This window comes from Alosa pseudoharengus, unplaced genomic scaffold, assembly GCF_046254945.1.
Source record: "Alosa pseudoharengus isolate Yale_2024_CS ecotype anadromous, Long Island Sound unplaced genomic scaffold, YU_APseudo_1.1 YU_APseudo_1.1_scf_4, whole genome shotgun sequence".
Taxonomy (NCBI): domain Eukaryota; kingdom Metazoa; phylum Chordata; class Actinopteri; order Clupeiformes; family Clupeidae; genus Alosa; species Alosa pseudoharengus.
The window spans coordinates 24789692-24798725 of NW_027468774.1; positions in this window are offsets into that span (position 1 = coordinate 24789692).

Genomic DNA, 9034 nt, shown 5'->3' on the forward strand with positions numbered 1-9034 from the left:
TTTGGTTTGATAAAATGGGGGGCGAGACGGAGGAGAATATAGGTCTACAATCAATGTCAGGGCCAGCGGCGAAGAAAAAGAGATAGTAGGCTATACAACGCTGACAGGGTGAACATTTCGGAGTGGGTAACAACTTAATATGCATAGTAGCCTATTGTTAATGTTTTATGGATTAGCTAAAAGAGCAGGTGAAAGGGCATTATAAGAACCGTTTAGACTCAGCAACCTAAGTGACAATGAATGCACCATTTATAGTTAGGCCTAAACAGTAACATTTGCAGCATTTGTTAATAAGTTATTATTTAAAACCAGAAATAGGCCTAGTATAACTATGAATTATAGGCATTTAACATTAATCAAAATCATAACTTTTTTTTAAACTCAGCAATGAATGTCCCGGATTTTCACAAATCAAATGTGGCAACCCTACCCCCGCAGCTGCTGCATGTGGTTCCCCATCCCAGGGAAGAACGGGGCGAACGGGACGCGAACCCAGGTCTGACTGGGGGAGGGGTGGTAGAGAATTTGAAAAGGGGTGCACGAGTTAGCGAGCGAGCGGTCGGTTTAAATTGGGAATGTCTTTTGTCCTGGCCGGGCGGATGGGTGAACTCAAATCCGATGTGACTGGCACTCATTAGGCCACCTGAGTGGACCGCGGGACGGACCCTAGGGAACCACGCATGAGTCAACGCCTCACTGCCTGAAGCCTGTGCAAGTGATTGATAAGCTTCGACCCTCGTTCCTGCAGGACCCCCATTCAGAGGGACTTGCAGACAGGACACTAGCCTACCCCCGTCTGTGTATTTAAGTCTGGAGAGGTGACATAAAATATTCATAAACACTTAATTCATTACCTGACTCAATTGTGCAGTGAGCTGTCACGTTGTCTGCCCGTCTGGTAGGTTTATCTTTGCTATGCTCATTCATTTGTTCAGTTATATTAGTAGCCCCGACAGGCTTTTCATGTGTGTAATTTCTGCTGATCCACAGGTTAAAATACTTACCTTTTATGTTTCAACTCTTAACCACCTAGCGTTATCTCTGACGGGTAGTATTACCGCTATTTAGCTTCTGTATTAAGAGACGTGACATCAAGTTCCAGTTGTTCGAGAACTATTGTTACAGTGCGCCATCTAGTGACCATTTTGTTGTTGTGTGGGAGTCAACCAATCAGCATCACTATCAGAACTTTTATTCCCATGGTATGTTTCAGCACAAGGGCATTTCCTGTTTTCAACTCCTGTTTTTATCATCTTAATTTCAAATAGCAGAGGAGCACTGAACAACTGATTTAGTTATCTAATGTTCACTATCATCCTATTTTCTCAATGCCCTTTTTGATAGGCGAGTATTAGATGCCAGTTTACATATTACTTAATTACTGTAACTTCATGGGACTGATGCAGAGGAGCCCCTCTGTTTACTCCACATCACCCACTGCCCTTAGCTTCTACCAGTAGAGGGCGCTGCTTGTCTACTGCTTGAGTGTGTGTGGAGAACCCCGCCAAATCATGTGCCTTCCCTGCCGAATTCCATGACGGGAGCTGCCTGCTCTTCCAGGAGGTGGAGGACAAGAGGAAATCTGGAAAGCATTAAACAACCTGCCGGCGGAGCGGAGGGCTCTTTTGGGGTAGTGGAGCGTGGGGGATGGGCCCGCACCGCCCCAGAACACAGGATTCTTCATCACAACTTGCTTCTTGAGGACTCTATTCACACCCTACACACGCACACACACACATACACACACACACACACACACACACACTACACGCACAGTGCACATACACATAAATACACCCACAGTGACTACATACACACATAAACACACAAACATACACCCATGCATGCAAGCGTTCCAGAGCACAGCTGGGCGTGTACACACACACACACATACACACGCTCATTCAGAGACTTGCAACAGCCCCCTCCCATCTCCCACACATAGCACAACTGGCGGTGAGGGTTTCTTTTCTCATTCCAGTCTGCCCCACAGTATTCTGAAGCCCTACAACTCAACAATGGGTTTGGAAGCGATATTGGGAGTAAGAGAGAGAGAGAGAGAGAGAAAGAGGGAGAGAGAGAGAGGGATCTTTACTGGGGACGGGAGTGGGGGGAACATCAGCAGATGGGACCAGGCTTGCACGCGGCTGTTGTGATTGGCGTGGTTGGAGCGTGGTGCGGTGGGAACCGTTGGCGTTTCCAAGGAGCAGAGGGGGGCCCTCGGTTTTTCACCCATTCCTCCAGTCTCATTCTGTGGGCTCCGGCACGACCCACAGTAGCTCACGTCACGTAACATGAACATTAAGGGTCAGGCAGGGTTTGAAGCGTGCCTACAAATTCCCCACATCAACCCACTGAGGCCACAAAGGAGAGAAAGTAACCTTTCCATCATAGCAACATCCATTAATCTCATCCTCATGTCATGTTAAACAAGGCAGCAGAGTCTGATCGAAACCCATTCTCTACTGACTATCCCTCATTCATTGATTACAAATGATTGATGTCGACTGATTGACCTGATGGAGACACTCCCCACTGGCTCTGTTCAGCTGATGTTGGAGTATTTCACTGACAGGCACAAAAAGAAGGGTGTTGGCCAGTGGTGAGGCCCATTCTTTTTTTATTGTTCTGACACGAGAGAAAGAAAGAAAAAAATACAAACGGCTCCTCCTCTTCAGACGTAAGTGCATTTAAAAAAGGATAGACAGAACATCCCCACCCTCTCCAAAAAGAACAACTAAAAAAAGTGCTATTTGGCTGTAACTGCACCAGGCTGCAACTTTGAGCAGTTTCCCCCAGCATCTGTATGACCATCTGAAACGATTTACATTTCTCTTTTTTTCAGTGTTTTAACATTTCAAGGCTCTGTGACCTCTTGTTTCAGTATCAACTATGAAAGCCATGAATTCTAGTTTTCTCTTTGATTTGGAGCGTTCCTTGTGCCTCCTCCGAAAGATTAGCTTGTTCAAGTCCTGTGGAAAAAAATAGGGAAAATGATAATAAAACCAGCCAATGGAAAAACAATGCAGTCTCAGCTCTGGCTGTGTCTTGAGCCCTGCTTATAACCACTTTTTTCCATCTAGCATTTCCAGGAAGAGTTTCAAAAAGAAAAGTATAAGTTTTCTGCTGCTCAACACTGCACACAGGGCGCAGAGGATCTCGGTGTGTGTTGGACTGCAAAGGTAAACGTTCTGCTGTGGAGCTATGACCCTTGACCCCTGATTCTGGGTTGCTGGCAGGGGACCACACACACAGAGAAAGGGGTAGGTTTGCAAAGTTGAGAAGGGAAGTTTGGGGCGGGTCCAAGATGTTTTACCTTCTCTGCGTAATGCATTTTTTCTGCCCTTTCCCTTCTTTTTCGACCAGCTCTCCACATCTGTTCAGGAAGCCGAACGTCTGATTTGTGACTTCCAAATATTTTTTGTTTTGCTATTCATTTGCTAAATGGATGATTCCTGCGCATGAGAAATACTACTAAAATCTCAAAAAGCTCAAAATGTTTTCTCAAACTGCATTTTTATTCTCCTGTGAGGGGCTCTCTGGAGTGTCTGTTGCAATAAGCGGTTTCCTGTATAAATCACTGTTGAAACACAGAGCCTGAGCGGGTTCCAGTTTAGCCTCTTAAATCTGTCTTTCCCACCCAGTCTACACTCGCACCACCTCACGCCCTTAACTAAGACACATCTCGTCTTCATCCGCCTGGATTAGAATGGAACTGGAATATTTGGTAACATGCGCTCGTGTCAGTATGAAAGTCATATGACGATGGTTCACCCACCCAATGCATACACGTCACACCCACCCCTCTGCTGTGTGTGTGTGTGTGTGTGTGGAGTCTGTTCCATTCCTCTTGTTCTGGGGTTGAGCACTGGACTGGAGTCAAGAGTGAATGTCAGGGGTGTGCTTTCATGGTTCCTTCTCTTCCGAGCAGCTGAAATGAGAAATACCACACTATTTACTTCACCAAGTCTTCTCATGGCATGGCAGATATTTTCCAATCTTCTCTCTTTCCCTCTCCTTCTTCCTCTCTCTCCCTCTCCCTACTCCCCCCCTCTCTCTTTTTCTTTTCCCCATCCCCCGACGGGCTCCAGAAGACAACGCAAACTGCAGACTTTTGGCGGGCTGTGCGGCCAGCCTCAGCCTTGGCCTGCACTGAGCCATGAACACACATGCTGTCTCTGTGCGGAGGAGGCCTCTCTCTCTGATTCTCCCTGGAGCGCCGCCAATTCCGCCTCTTCCCCACCTCTTCACTTCATACGGAGCGGAGGGACTCCATTTGTGGGCAGTGCCCTCACCCACCCCCACACTTACCGCCCACTGCTGTGGACACCTGAGGCTACCTTAAGCGCCAAAGGCTATGTGGGCAGAAGGGGCCCGTTTGGGCGCACCGAGAAACGGTGCCCAGCTGTGGTGGCACATGCTGTGAGACACATTCTTGAGAGCTTACCCGTCAAAATATGATCTGCAGATATCCTCCATAACTGAGCGACAGACAGATATTAAACCGTACATAAATCCGTAAAAAAAAAAAAAAAAACCTGTGTTATTAGCGGTGCCTCATTTTTCAAGATGCTGTTTTGCAGCGCACATTTTACTGGCACTGGGGCTTTGCAGAAAGAAACAATTTCTCAATTTTCCGCTTGTTATGATGTCAAGAATGGAGAAATGTGAGGTTTGAACGTCGTTTAAAATCCAATAACAATCCACTGTACTTAAAGGGCGGGCTAGGATGGTTGGGGGGGTGGGGGTGGGGGCTGCACCTGTGTCCCTCCGCCAGAACAGCACGCAGGCAGCTGGGGCAAGAGAGCAGAAGCGCCATGAATCCCTGGTCTGTTACGGGGCTCTCCTTTTCCCGCCTTTACAGCTGGATTATGGCTGTCACTGGCCTGGTGGATATGAAGATGGTGCCTCTTCACCACATTCCTTTGCTGAGCTGTTGGCGTTGGGGGTTGCAGGGTGTCGTAGACAAATGGCAGAAACATGCGGCGAGCCGTATATAGAGACACCCCTCTGCTGTAGAGGACCGGAGCCCCGGCCTGTTGACCGGGGGTCTCGTCCAGTATAGGGGGGATTGTGTCTCTGTGTGAGACCCATATAATGCCCCCCTTGTTCTTGAGAGAGAGAGAGAGAGAGAGGTTTCATCGTGGGTCTGTGGCCCTCACTGTAGGGCGACGGGGCAGCGGGGAGCAGAGGAGGAAGAGGGAGTAGGGGTCAGCGTTGGACAGGAAGTTGCAAGATCATCAGGGGTCACTTGCTTTTGGCGGAGATTAAACCCTGACCTCAGCAGGAGCTTCTGGGACCTCCCCTCGGCCATCAATAACACGGCCCACTTTCATCAAACCACACGCCGAACAACAAAAAACCCCTGTTCCACAGTTCAGCACACCACCCAGCATTAACCTGAAAAGGGGAATTTTCAATTAAATCCTGCCTGCTGTGCAGGTGTGTGTGCATGTGTCTGTGTGTGCCTATTTGCGTGTGTTATAAAACACAGAAGTGGATTGATATCTCGCTCCACCACATTCCCCAGGCTGCCTCCTCTGTGCTACTGGTAAGGTTGCCAGCGCGGAGTTTTCGGATGCACAACACCTCTTTTTTCCCGCTCGCCCCCTCACTCTCGTTTGCCGTATGTAAGGCCAGGTCTAAAAGAAGGCTTCGCTGTGCGGCGGTTGCCAAGTGCATTCCTCTAATACTTTTATAAGGTACACAGCGTCCACTCACCGCAGCGGGCTAACCACGCTGACATTTCAGTGCACCATTAAAAATCAGCCCTGGCAATCCAGAGAGGGGTCTGCAGACTTTTCCATTACTGCACTTCACTTCCTGTTTCTTTCTGTCTGTTTCCCCCCCCCACACACACACACACACTCCACCCCCACCCCCAGATACCCCACCCCAAACCCCCAACCTCAGTTTCTGCAGGATGTATCTTTATTCACATGGCTTATTGCTCATGTCAATCCCCCTCTCCGTAAGGTACTTGTGTGTACTCTTGTCAATATTTTTTTTCAAATTCTATTTGATCCTTATTGACCCTGGTGAAATGAAATTAGAACCAGTTCTTCATTTACGTACATTACAGAGATACAGAACAATGTGACCCAGCAGGTCATGAGTCTGGGTTGGGTTGGCTGTGCAGGTGTCTGACTGAGAGTGCTCTGCACATCACACACCTGGGCGTAGTCAGCCACTCTCTCTCTCTCTCTCTCTCTCTCTCTCTCCTACTTCTCCTCCACCATCAGGCTGACATTTCCTCAGCAGTGTGCTGGATAAAGGGAAGGGGAAAAATACTGGGGATTCTGGCTTCCCCCCGCACCTCTGGCAGCCAAGGCTCAGCTACCATCAGCCAAGAGACCTGTTAAGTGTACAGAGCAAATCTGAGCTGGCAGCCCATACACAGGACTAAGAGGTATGGCAAGCTCAGCTTGTGTCTGTGTGCATCTGTTCATGAATGCATGTGAATGTGTGTGTGTGTGTGTGTGTGTGTAAGCATGCATGTACTATGTATTTATGGGGTTTCACGACTATTGATTTTTACTAGTTGACAAGATTTGAATAATAGTTAGTTGACAAGATTTGAACAACTAGTCGACTATGTGTGTATATGTGTATGTGTGCTTCATGTGTGTATGAGTGCTGAATGTGCTTTAGCTGGATGTGTAAGTACAGCACCCCTCTGCTTTCCCTGAACTTCTGACTGAGCAAGGCTCTATTTATTGTCCCGCAATTCAGCATTCCACGCATAGACAAGGAGCTGTATACAAATCCAAAATGAAATGTTTACTGAAAACACTGGGAAAAAGCAGCCACTGCACGCCTAATCTATTCAAATGGAGGGCCGGCCATCTCCGAGCGTGCAAACCTAGCATGGTTCCCCTCAGGCAGCTAAGGCCAGAGTGAACTCCCTTCTGGCCAGGAATGAAAGCATGATGTAAGCTCCCCTCCTCCACCCCCACCCCTCGACCCCCCTCCACCCAAACCAATCCACTCGCCTCATCTGCATGTGTTTTATTTGACTGACATTTTACGGCGATGCCGTAAGGCAGAAACTGAGTCGATGCGGTGCAGACGCCACAGAAAACATCAGAGTCGACAATGTTTCCCCCTCTCATTTGAGAGAGACGCAGAAGAGAGAGAGAGAGGCACAAAAGCAAACGCAGTCAAAAGCAGTTTGAATTCCTGCAGAAGGACAAGCCACTTAGTGACGGATGGAAACGTTTAGGCATGCGTCTGCGTGAGGTAGTATATATATACCATATATACGTACGTCCATCAAGAAAACAATCTTACAATATTGGTTTAATAAAGAGATACATGTAATAATTGATGAATGCACAATATATGGCTATCTGCCAGTCTGCCAGTCAGACTGGGCGACTGTGGCTGCATGGGCAAATGTAGTGGAAGAAATGAATGAGCTCTTTAGAGCTCAATAATGCATGTATCGGTATTTATTTTAATGGGCCCATCCTCTTTATATCATTTATTTAATGTGGTGTACAACTGTTTTCCTTAGTTAAAATGTTTGTTCTTAATGTGATGAGTCAACGTTTGAGTCTTGTTCTATTAATCTTCCAAAACTATTAATAAAAAATGAATCACAAAAAAATATGTCCATCATCTCTCTCTCTCTCTCTCTCTCTCTCTCTCTCTCTCTCTCTCTCTCTCTGTGTGTGTGTGTTGATGGGTGCATGTGTTTACACTTAGGAATCCCCCCAAACTCCATTGTGCATTAGTGTTCTCCCCGAGGCCGTGGCGGCGCTGGTTGAGAAGCGCTTAAGGAAGCGGCGGAGGAGGAGAGTGTGGGCGTCGGCTGAGTGAGGTCACAGGCCTGCAGGGCCCCTGGGATGGGAGGATGAGCGAGGGAGGGAGAGAGGGAGAGGCGCAGAGAGGAACGTTACGCCTTAATACGCCATCCATTCCCGCTCCACACACACACACACACACACACACACACACACACACCAATATGCCGGACATCTCCTTCTGCTTGAACGAGGTGCCGTGCTCTTCTCACTCCACCTCTGGTCTGCAAGTCATTTCCACAAAGGACAACACAGAGAAGGGACACAATAACTAAAACCACACCACACATGTACACACACACACACACACACACACACCCATGCACACACACACACACACACCCATGCACGCACACACACACACACACACACACTCATTCTCTCTCTCTCTCTGTCTCTCTCTGCATGTTGTGCTTTCCACACACATGCACACACACACACACACACACAGACACTTTCATACTTTCTATCATACTTTACACCCAAGCACACAAACACACACACTCACAAATACGCATACACACACACACACACACACACACACAGACGTAAGCTTTCCAGCGGCCGTGTTTCTAAATGGGGCCGGCATGCCTGGGATGCCTGCAGCAGGCCTGTGGGGTCCCCTGTGTTTAGGGGCTTCGCAGCTGGCTCTTTCCTCCTCCATCATCCAGCTGTCAGCACAGGGCGGGAGAAACCACAAACGTGACTGTGTGGAGGTTTCTGTGTGTGTATATGTATGTGTGTGTGTGTGTGTGTGTGTGTGTAGGTGTGTGTGTGTGTGTAGGTTTCTCTCTCTCTCTCTCTGTGTGTGTGTGTGTGTGTGTGTGTGTGTGTATGTTTGTGTGTGTGTGTGTGTGTGTGAAAACCTGAAAAGAACCTTGAAAGCCCTAAGAGCTGGAGTAGAACTTCAAAACAACAAGCTGCAGCAGCAGAAGGCACCATGGCACTGCTCTCTTATCAGGACGTAAAAAGGGTGAAGAGCTCCGAGAATTAGTCTACAGCAGCACCCTTATCTGTCTCAGGGATGAGCAATGTATAGGTACTGACCTCCTGCTCCCCAGTGATGATGGGGGCTCTGGGTTATCTGAATGGACAAGCCATAGAAAAAGACAAGGAAATTGCTTGTCTTTTTCTTTGCTTGACCAGCGTTAGTTCTGAGAGTTCCATTCAAGTACAGCTTCCCCCTTAACAAGACCTCTGAAGCGGTGTGTGTGTGTGTGTGTGTGTGT